This window comes from Schistocerca cancellata, chromosome 6, assembly GCF_023864275.1.
Source record: "Schistocerca cancellata isolate TAMUIC-IGC-003103 chromosome 6, iqSchCanc2.1, whole genome shotgun sequence".
Classification (NCBI taxonomy): Eukaryota; Metazoa; Arthropoda; class Insecta; order Orthoptera; family Acrididae; genus Schistocerca; species Schistocerca cancellata.
Genome location: NC_064631.1, coordinates 171,530,961 through 171,543,221, shown reverse-complemented (window position 1 = coordinate 171,543,221; position 12,261 = coordinate 171,530,961). Strand labels below are relative to the sequence as shown.

The 12,261-nt window shown below is 39.6% G+C and overlaps 1 protein-coding gene across 1 annotated transcript in view; it reads right to left on the bottom strand.

Moving 5' to 3' along the window:
- Positions 1-11,680, bottom strand: part of LOC126191023 (monocarboxylate transporter 1-like) — a 105,072-nt gene extending 93,392 nt beyond the window's left edge. Inside the window, exon 1 of the mRNA XM_049931722.1 lies at positions 11,399-11,680. The gene's annotated coding sequence lies outside the window, so the exon portion shown is untranslated. The remainder of the gene's footprint in view (positions 1-11,398) is intronic.
- Between the last annotated feature and the right edge of the window lie 581 nt (positions 11,681-12,261).

Here is a 12,261-nt window from a genome sequence, read left to right as displayed (position 1 = left end):
GGATCAGGATTAACAAGCATTAACAAGAATATACTATATACATCGTAGAATAGCAGTCTTAACTAATTTTTTCTTTCAGAATACGAGGCGATTGATGCAGGCTGTCAGACAGAACTACACATCTTAGTTTTAGTGATGAAATATGCTAGAGATAAGGAATAGTTGTATAATGAGTAATGAAGTGATTTTTTGCAGATGATAATGAATGCTGATGAATAATGATGAAGAATATGCTACTATGAATAATGAAGTTTTTTCTTTACAGGTGATGATAATAATGGAGTTATGATAACGAAGTGATGGATAATGAAGCTTTTTTCTTTAGAGATGAGGATAATTTTGAAGTTATGTATTTATGCTATGTAGTTATTTAAGTATTTGTTGCAGTTCGTTTTGACAGTAGGTATTTTATTGCATAGTAGGATGAATGAAGGTTTTGGAAGGGACAGCTATGGAACACATCTTTTATACACATTTCACCAACTGTTAATTCGAAGTTCACTACTTTTCAGCATAAAATGCGTTTCTTCCTTCAGATTAATAATCCCTTTTTTGTATATTTTTTTGCAGGAGAAGTTATTTATGAAATTAATGTGCTATAAGCAGTTGTTCATTAAGTCTATGTCATTTATAAATGTGATCACATATACTCTACTTGTTTCATAACCTTGCTACAGCTGACTCATGACGAATGACGTTGCACATCTTCATTTGCAGCAAAGCCCAAAAGCAATTTTTTTTTCTTTCCCCTGTAATTACCCAACGCAATGCATTGCTAACAAAAAAAATGTATTACCAGTCCCAAATAATGATAGCAGTTTAAGAGAGTTCTGAATAATGCTGATCAGCTATGAATAATATGTCACTTGAATAATGAATGCTACTAATTATGCTTTGTAACAAGGAAATGAATGCTACTGATTATGCTTTGTAATTGGGAAAAGAATGCTACTGATTACTGTATTGAGATGATTACTGTATATAAATGACCAATGATTAATAATGCTTTGTAACCTAGCAAATGAATGCTACTAATTATGCTTTGTAGCAAGGAAATGAATGCTACTAATTATGCTTTGTAACTGGGAAAAGAATGCTACTGATTACTGTATTGAGATGATTACTGTATTTAAATGACCAATGATTAATAATGCTTTGTAACTAGGAAATGAATGCTACTAATTATGCTTTGTAACAAGGAAATGTATGCTACTAATTATGCTTTGTAACTGGGAAAAGAATGCTACTGATTACTGTATTGAGATGATTACTGTATTTAAATGACCAATGATTAATAATGCTTTGTAGCTAGGAAATGAATGCTACTAATTATGCTTTGTAACAAGGAAATGAATGCTACTAATTATGCTTTGTAACTGGGAAATGAACGCTACTGATTACGGTATTGAAACGACCAATGACAATGTTGTCTGTAAATCAATTAATGAACATTTTTCTGTAATACTACATACATGGTACAGAAATGTTCAATAACTGGGCTATGAATGCCGCAAACTACTAATGTAATTCCCAATGAAGACTAGTATGTGACTTAATGTCCTTCACTTTCTGCCCTAACTACCCTGAATTACTGCAATATCCATTTGTCCAGTATATCCTCTTGATCATGGAGCACTATATTTGGTTTTTGCACTAATTCTACGTTGGTGTGCCTTGTAAGAGCGTGGTGTTGACACGACATGCTGTCCACCACCGTGAGCGATGGAAACGTTATTATGGTCCCACTGTTTGGTGTACCTGATGTATTGCCAAAATGATAACATGGAATATTACTACGACATTTCAGTGTCTTGGCTACGCTGATAAACACTTCTGGGAAAAGAACTTCAGATTGTCTCACTTGGTGTTGTACTTCTGTGGAAAGATATGGACTTTCAGTGCAGCTGCGTGCAACCTAAAGTGCTAGAACCATGATGCAATCCTTCCCTTTCCTATCCTAATTCTTGTAACGTGGTGAAAATCATTTTTTGCTAACATCATTTGTATTCATGGCCTATACATTTTCTTCGATTTGCTGAACTATTCTGAATATCAGTGCGTGTGCACTTTTGTCATTTTGCTAACATGATTTCTACTTATTGTATATACATTTGTGATTTGCTGATATATTCTGAATTTCAGTGAGTGTGCACTTTTGTCATTTTACTAACATGATTTCTACTTATTGTATATACATTTGTGATTTGCTGATATATTCTGAATTTCAGTGCATGTGCACTTTTGTCATTTTTCTAACACGATTTCTACTTATTGTATATACATTTGTGATTTGCTGATTTTTCTAACATGATTTCTACTCATGGTATGTACATTTTTTTTGATTTGCTGATATGTTCTAAACTACAGTGCATGTGCACTTGTGTCATTTTGTTAATATGATTTGTACCCATTGTCTATACATTTTTTTGATTTGCTGATGTGTTCTGTATTACAGTGCGTGTGCACTTTCGTCATTTGTTAGTATGATTTGTACTCATTCTGTATATATTTTGTGATTTCCTGATATGTTCAATACTTCAGTGCGTATGCACTTACGTCATTTGTTACTCATTGTATATACATTTCGTCATTTGCTGATATATTCTGTACAACTGTGCGTGTGCACCTTTGACATTTGTGAATATGTTTTGTACTCATTGTATATATTTTGTCTTTGTCTGATATGTTTTGTACTTGGTGCATGTGCACCATATTTACTTCATGCTCTACATCTGTTTATTCTCTAATTGTAAAGTCAATTAGTTAAGAAAAAATTTGTTGCTCATGGCAAGTCCAAATGACTCACCATCGCTGCCAAATTTTTGCCCCCCCAGTGGAGGGTTATGAAACACGTATGTATGCAAGGTATTCATTACCAGCGATGGCGAGGCATGACAGAATCTCTGACCAGAGAGTTATTTATCGTTGCTAGTCTGCGCTTGACCGCGCCAGAGTTCAGTTGCATGTAGGGAGTCGCGAGTAATTGTTGCGAGTGGACGGTTGTACTGAGCGGACGTCGACATGGGTCGGCGGCGTACTCCGCATCCATCTCCGGTCAAGATTCAGGACGAGGTATATTGTTAAATAAGGTAATGAAGCAGCGTTGCGCTTAGCTAGTAATGTATGGTAATTGTAATTAATTTGTTCAAGAAATGCCCCAATAATAATTTCGTTTTGAAAGCAATCGTTTTTAAGAAAAGATTCATTACAATTGAAAGAATATTTCCTATGCATTTCCTCTAAGAATCAAAATTAGACATGGGGCCGGCATTGCACGGAGCTGTGCCGAAAAACAAGAGCAGATATTGATGGAGTTTACTGATGTAAGAATTTTGTTTTTTTTGTACAGATTTAATAATTGCACAGGGCCGAAGGTCAGCGCAGCTGCCCTTATAAAATTTATCAGGTTCATTTTAGCGTTAATTTTGTGGGACTTAACATTTTTGCACATTTTGATTATAATTGAGTTTTATTATTGTGGGAAGCTAACATTTGGCATTATTTGCAATTCTCTTCAATTTTTTTTCATTTTCATATTTTTACGGCAAGGTTACACTTGGCTCCACTTATATTTAATTAATATCTTCATTTTTGTGGGGAGGTTACAACGTAACAGAAGTTCTCATGTCTAGCCTCAGCGCCTCACACCACCGTCCACTGGTAAAGCCTTCTGGTCCACCAGTTCCCTCACCCAGCCTGTGAACTGAAATCTTAGTCCCGAAAAATGGTTCAAATGGCTCTAAGCACTATGCAACTTAACATCTGAGGTCATCAGTCCCCTAGACTTAGAACTACTTGTAACTAACCTAAGGACATCACACACATCCATGCCCGAGGCAGGATTCGAACCTGCAACCGTAGCAGCAGCGCGGTTCCGGACTGAAGCGCGTAGAACCGCTGGGTCACAGCCGCTGGCGAATACCAGCGCTTTTTAGGTTAGAATACGTCACTTTCGAGAAGGCGAACTTCATGCGTGGAACAATAGTCTATACGCACTCAACCGTGTCCAGATGCATCAATAACACTGCTTAATGAGAGCCAGTCTCTCTGTTTTTATTTCAGGATAAAACTGGAAAATAAGGAAATAAAAACTGGCTTCAACAGAAGGGGTACTATACAATGTCTTTCTGAAAGGTTGGGCTAAGAACAAGGTGAAACCTGGAATTAGTGTAGAATAATCTGGCACAGCTATAGACGACTATAACTGAACTTTATTCCTTGAAAATTTCAAAGTACCTTACAATGCCTTCAAATATTTGTCCAACCCAAATTTCAGAATATAGGTACTCTTGCATAAAATATTTTATGTGGGACAAATGACCGTGCCTTTCATCTGTATAAAGTTTCTCGTGTGTGAATAAGCAAACAAGCGCATTCTAATCAATAAACTTAATCTGTGTTTGTGACTGCATTGTCAGCCAGTAATACTATCGGCGTTTCCGCCACTGTTACGAGTGCCGTTCTTCAAGGTGTTCTACTGACTGAGTCAATGGCCGCGGAAGTTTACGTTTATATTTAAACGCATTGTAAACAAGCATCGCTGTTTATTATATGTGTATTTGATGTTCTCAGAGTCAGAGTCAGAGTCGACCACAGTCTCTGCCAGCGGTTTATGTACTATCCCTCAATGCACCCTCTGATCTTCGTTACCCATTTACTGAACTAATTTCTTCAAAAAAAGGGAAGTCCACTAGGTAAGTGTACCTGCTGACAAACAGTAGCCATCGCTTCTCAATGTTATCTGAATATAGGCCACGTCTGGCGTCAGCCTAGAACTTAGAACTAATTAAACCTAGCTAACCTAAGGACATCACACACATCCATGCCCGAGGCAGGATTCGAACCTGCGACCGTAGCGGTCGCTCGGTTCCATACTGTAGCGCCCAGAACCGCACGGCCACTCCGGCCGGCATAATGGTAACATATCTTGTATCTAGTGATAGGTACTAAACAGTCTGTGAACGGAGTACAGAAGGTACGGTGCGCGCTTCTCTTTGTTTTTCTATTCACATTCATTCTCATTGAGCCTAAGAGTAACTGATATCATTAGGAAACCGGATACTACTGACTTATCTGACGCAAGCATTTATCCGAGCTCAAGCAGTCCCGCTATTTGTGCCAGTTAACCACATCACAGTGGCGGTCATATGCTGACTAAACAACGGGACAGAGGAAATTGTTTTGGCGTGGTTTTTCTGTACACTTACCTTTTAATACCATCGCAACTAGTTTGGTTAATCCTCCTCCGTAACCATATATCCATTGTTTCTACACGTTTATATCATCCTCTCTAACTATTCAACTTTCACAGCCATTCAATAACGTAGCTCAGATATATATTTTGACAAATATCTTGTCCACCTTGCTTAAATATTTATTTGTTCAATGCTCTTTCTTGTTTGCAAATGCTCTTTTAGCGAAAGCATTTCCTTTTATAATCTCTACTCATATTCTTCTATAATATTTGACAATTTACTCGCCATTTTATGCATGTTACTTTCGTTCTCAGCAACTATTGCAATGTCGTTTCTGATTCAAAGGTTTTTCTGGCATTTTCAATACACGTGGTGAACAAGTAGGGTGATCAAGAACTTCCCTTTTTCTCTGCCCCGTGATGACTGGGTGTTGTGTGATATCCTTAGGTTGCTTAGGTTTAAGTAGTTCTACGTTCTAGGGGACTGATGACCACAGCTGTTCCATGGTGCTCAGAGCCATTTTTGAGCTTCCCTTCCTTGCCCAGACAGTAGTCTCCCGTCCCAGTCTATACCTATCGTTTTTTTTTCCCTAGAGTTTAACCCGTCTAAAGCTTGTTAAACAAATCAAACGTTATTAACATTATACAGATTTACTGTTCATGTCTACAAATTTATTTCTCAACGAAGCCGCCACGGCGACGAATATATCTCCCCAACGAGGGACCAGCTTTGCTCACGCCTACAATGTAGCAAGTTTGACTTTGTAAGCAGAGCGAAAACCTCACCTCTAGCTGCACTATCAAACTGAAGTTCTCCAAGGTGTTTTTTAAGTTTTGGGAACAGATGAAAATCGAATGGAGGCAAGTCGGATCTGCACGGAGGTTGATCGATAACGGTGAACTCATTGTGATGGACTGTTGCAGTTGTCGAAGATCTCGTGTGTGGTCTGGAATTGTCAAGCTGAACGAGACAGTGCTCCAAGTGCGGACGAACTCTCCTGCAGGTAGAAACTCTATTGGCCGCTCTGTTCTAGGCGCTTCAGTCTGGAACCGCTCGACCGCTACGGTCGCAGGTTCGAATTCTGCCTCGGGCATGGATGTGTGTGAGGTCCTTAAATTAGTTAGGTTTAAGTAGTTCTAAGTTCTAGGGGACTTATGACCTCAGATGTTAAGTCCCATAGTGCTCAGAGCCATTTGAACCATTCCAAAATTGTGTAAGTTTGTTTTGTGAGCTCCCCTGACTTTGTGGCTGTTTCTCGAGGACCAAAGTTGCCAACGACTTATTCGAGAGAAACAAGTACAGCTGGTATGAGTTTTCTTTAAATGTTAATCCGTGTGAATTCGGCTTATAGAAGCCATTTTTAATAATTTTTGGAATGTTTAATTTTTTTGTCCACAATTCCACTGTATTTGCTATGTCATAAAAATACTGATACCTCCGCGACAAGAAATGAGAGAATAAACAACATATGATTGGATTTGAACAGGGGGCGCAACAATTAACAGCTATGTTCCTAGCCTCCGTCCTACGAGCTCACTTGTACTTACTGCGCAAAATGGCTGATGCATTGGCATCGAAACTTTCACCGTCATTTTCTCGGAAAGTCTTGAGTATCGTTATTTTCGTCCTTTCACTCTGCTAAGTCCCGATTGCATCAGAGAAGACTTATGGTGGGATCTCCTTGTAAGAGTATATCAAACAAAACAAACTAACGAATCATAATATGACATAAAAGATAACATGCTGTCAGTCTATGTTCTTAAGACCAACATAACTATTTTTTTTAACTCTTGCACTTCGAGAAATAAAAGAGAGATGGCATCGTGGCGTGGGATCATGTCTACACAAGAAAATGAATGAAAAAAATGTTTTGCAGGAAATCGTGTATGAGAATTGCTACTGTCAATAAGATAATTAATACCTACCTTTGATGACACAGCACTGTCGTCTTAATCTGAGTGGTTGATAAGATTACGGATACTTGTTTGTTGCTATAATATTCTTGTTACTATTCACTCAGGTGAAAACAGATAGGGTGCGTCTTTTCTCAAGGTACTTACCTGAAACATAGACTTGTGCATTTCACACAGTACGAGTAAAGAAGCGTATGAAAAGTAATGTTAAAGAAAACCGCTGACGCTTAGATGGGTCGATCGTGTAGCTAGTGAGGAGGTACTGTATCGAACTGGGGAGAAAAGAAGTTTATGGCACAACTTGTTCAAAAGAAGGAATCAGTTGATAGGACGCATCCTAAACAATCAGTGAAATTAATAACGGAGTGAAGTTCAGGGTCGTAGGAGGATAAAACTGTGAAGGAACGTCAAGCTCATGTTCAAACTGATGCAGGCTGCAGCAGCTAAGCAGAGTCGGAGGGTCTTGCACAAATTAGCGTGGAGAGATGCATCAAACCAGTCTTCGTCAAGCTCATGTTCAAACTGATGCAGGCTGCAGCAGCTAAGCAGTCAGTGGGTCTTGCACAAATTAGCGTGGAGAGATGCATCAAACCAGTCTTCAGACTGGGTGAAAGAATATACGAGGCTAAAATGTTAGGTGTGCTACCATGTGCTCCGGAGCATGAAAGGTCGTTGCACTATCGCTCTCTGTTGGGGCACATGCGAAATTTGTTTCTGTGTATTTGAAGACCTCTGCGCACAGGATAGCCGGCCGGAGTGGCCGAGGGCTTCTAGGCGCTACAGTTTGGAACCGCGCGACCGCTACGGTCGTAGGTTCGAATCCTGCCTCGGGCATGGAGGTGTGTGATGTCCTTAGGTTAGTGAGGTTTAAGTAGTTCTAAGTTCTGTTGGACTGATGACCTCAGAAGTTAAGTCTCATAGTGCTCAGAGCCATTTGAACCATTTTTTTTTTTTTTTTTTTTGCACACAGTATAACGTGCAATGTTTTTCCTGACAAGATATTTTCAGTATAGTGCGATCCTGGAGACAATAAAGTGAACTATAAAATAATGTGACTCGCACCCTATGTGGGTTCGTGCAGTTGCTAATCATTCGAGCCCTACTAATAAACAAAAAAATAGCTAATTTAAAAATGTTTCACAAAATTAACCGATTCAAGAAGAAACTGGCAAAAAATTAACAATTAATTTTTTTGACATTGAAAGTAATTTCGGATTAGTCCTAGACACAATCCTACATATCGAAATTTCCATGAATTCATAAAACAAATTGCCGCTGTAAATAATAAACAAAAAATTTGACCTACAATTTAATAAATCTGTATCAAAAATACGTGTTGTTTCATTTCGAAACCACTCACAAATACTGCAGTACACATTCAGATTTATGTTACATTAACTTTAGATATAATAAAATCTTCTCGGTTTACAAGCCGCATCACTTCGAACAAAACAACCGAGCTTTTAGGTGCCACTGCCAAAAGACGTCTCTTGAATTGGCGGAAGTGGCAAAGCCAGCTGCATTTCTTCCATACTACGGAGTAACTACTAGCAACATAGGATGCGTGCTGAAGAGGCATGTACAGAGCATGTACCAGTGTTCCGACCCGCCTCCAAGATAAGAGGTATGTTACATCCCGTTAAAGACAACATAGGTGTTCGAGTTCCTAGTACATTCTGCAATAAAAAATGGGGGCTCCCATTTGTTATTTTAAAGTTGCCTCCAGCCCAACCTCAAGGGGGCTGGCGTGGCGGGCTAATTTTAGCACCAGCAGATGTCCCTCTTGAAAAAAATCAACTTTGGATTCTACACTTTTTTTTTCGTGTGAAGCTTATTTTTCGAGTTATTTAGTTTGTCAACTTAAAATTTACACCCTGTATAGTGCCCCTGTGAATGTGGTAGGATTTACAAACGTTAAACTATTCGCACTGTTCCTGAGCGTTGTGCCGAACATTCGTGACGTATCAGACAAAGGGAACTTGACAAGTCGTCCACTGCTGAAGATTGTCTAGAAACTGGGCATAAAATACTACTCGAAAACCGAGAGTTTTGGTCCAAACATCGTTATATTGGGATTCTGTTATAAAAGAAGCGGTCCACATAAGAATCAACAGCAACTGTTTTAACAGATACCAGGAGTACGCACTCAGCAGGGCATGGGGACGGGCTCTGGACATTGAGCGAAAGCAAAGACGTAGGCCTGACGCTTGTAGGGAGGCAGGAGCGCAAGTTGGCGCCAGCCCCTCGCGCCATGTGACGTCAGTCGGTACCGCGACGGGACTCAGCCGCCACTAACTGTCCAACCTGCCTTCTCTGGAAGGTTACAGATATTGACATTGCATCTATATGAGCATAACATCCTGCCAGCCGTGGCAGTCATTGAGAAGACAGTGGCATAGACAGCTATCGGAAGCTAGAGCGCTTTATTTGAAGCGACCCGGCTTGTAAACCAAGAAGATTTTATTAGAGCATGACATCGCGAAAGCCTTCTAGGACTTACAGTGAGTTCAAAAAGCATTCGTTTAGTTGTAATTTTTTTAAGAAACTAAGTATATGTCACGTGAAAGGAAGGGAACATAAAATGTGAACATCCAGTTATATGCAACGAATCTTAGTAAGTCATTTTTATTGATGGACAAGGAAATAAATACATCCATAGCGATAACAAATTCGACAAAATGGAGAATTTATTCAAGGGCTACTACAAAAAGTATTCGTCCATTCATGTTTTTTTCTAAAGTTACAATCTGAAAATGTGATATCAGTTACGAAAATTGATATTTAGTGGAGTTTCCCTATGCAGCTATTACTGCCTGTGGTCGTCTGGGCATCGACTTGACCTAGTCTGCCGTCAGAGAGGCTGGAATTTTGTCCCATTCGTCTTGAAGTGCTTCTTTTAGGTCTCTCTTGTTACAAATGTGTATTCTCCTGATGCTGTCTTCCAATACTTTCCAAACGATTAATGTCTGGGCTCTGAGGAGGGGTGTTAAGTTGGTTTGGTGTATTGTACAGGAGCCACAGCCTTGTATTTACAGCCGTATGCTTTGGGTCGATATATTGTTGAAAAATGTAATTTCCTTGCAGACCTCATTTTTCGGCGCTAGGACTCAGATTATCCTCTAAAATGTTGATATATATGGTGATACATTTTACCTTCTACAAAACGTAATTTTCCAACACCTGCAGCACTCATGCAGCCCCACACCGTCAGGGAGTCACCACTGTGTTTAACCGTTGGCACATTCTTCTTACGCCACACCATTCGCCTGCCATCCGACCAGAATACGTTATATTTACTCTCATCAGAAGTCTTCCTTTTGGAATCTGTGCTCCATCGCGAAATGAAGTTTCTTTCGATTCTGTTCTCTAACCCAAAATTTCCTGCGCGCTACCCGGCCCTGATATTTCTGATTGTGTTGGCACACGCCTTCTTTCCCTAGACTCTAACTTCCCAGCCAACTTATAAAAGCTGATTTTAGATTTCTTCTTCATTTCCCTCATGATAAATCTCACGTCTGCATCAGTCAAAGTGTGAAGGCGTCCGGTACGTGGTTGGTTTCTTAATGATTTGCGTAAAATCGATCTATTATCGACGAACCGTCGACCTAGGTTTATCAACTACTTTACCAATCTGGTAACAAGATTTGTACTCATTACGTAAGCGCAGAATAAGTTTCCTTTCGATCAGAGTTGTCTCACTACCCTTACGTCCCATGGCGGTAATTGCACTGTATCGGTGCCTTTAAGAACTAGCTCTTGTATTACATTTCTAATTTGTTAACCTTGCCGTCGATTTAGAAGGATTTCTTTCCTTGCTTTTCAACAAAAGTGACTTACTGAGGTACTTCTTACATGACTGGCTCTTTAGATTTTGTATACATTACTTTTCATGTTACACAGATTTTGTTTTCTAAAAGATATGCAGCTAGACGAATACTTTTTGGACTCACTGTTTAACTTTACATATACTTATCATCTCCTCAATATGATCACTACAAAAAGAAAAAAAAAAAAACGCACATCATAATTTCCTATTACAACGTAGCTCCGCACCGACTGTTGTTTTGAACACTCCAAGTTGCTGCTACAATGCGCTGCATTCGCAGAAATGCATCATGGTACCGTTAGATGTCTCTGTCTTGCAATAGCACCGGCGGTTTCATGCGAGAGGCATTGGTACTTCAAACTACAAAATAATAAAATGGAGGTTTCAGGCGGAAACAACTGTAGTAATCATTAGTACTCAGAGGGTTAAGCAGACATTTGTGGATCTCATAACGCCGCACTTACCCAGATCACGGCGCGTCCGCTGTGGCGGGAACCGTTGCCACAGCTAGTGACGTCATCCAAGGTCTGCTACGATCCCGGCGCGTTGCCAGCTGGCCACACAGCTGTTTCTAGACAGTTTTGCGCTGTAGACGGCGGTAGAGCACTGTCACTGTGTTACACGAGAAGCAACAATGCTCTAAAGGTACGTGACACTCGTAGGGAAATGCGGCACTCTTTTAAAACACCATGAATTCCGACGAAATCTTGCGAGGTGAAGTAAACAACGCCATGCGCTAGCCGCCATATGCAACGCACTCATGAGTGCTTGGGAGCCATTTCGCGCGATAACAGTAGCGTCCACCGACACGGAATGTGGCCTCAGATGATTTCTGTTGACAGAAGTTCGTTCTTAATAATTACGTGCGTGTGAAAGTAACTATTCATGCGTTTAAAATTACATTTCAGTGCCTTCTAATTGTGAAACTCACTTAAGATGACGTATTGTATGCAACTGGTACACGACAGTGCAAATTGTCGATTGCAGTTAAGATCGATCTATTAAAAACTTGTTCAATATAGAGCAATGGTGCCTCAGTTCTTCAGACAAGTTTGAATACAAAAATATTTAAATGGTGAGGCAGGAATATTATTGTGGACATTATGTCAGTCCCAAAAATCAAGTGTCTAAAGTGTTGTGCAATGATTGGTGAGTTGTCGGTAAATAGTTTAACATTAATTTCAATAGATAACTGCAACTGTACGTGCAACTTGTTGATTACATTTCATTACTGTGTTCAGCTGACACGCCCACTATTAATGTAAAATGATAACTGGATAAATAAACAACTGACAAAGGAAGCTATGCATTTAAGAATAGAAAACCA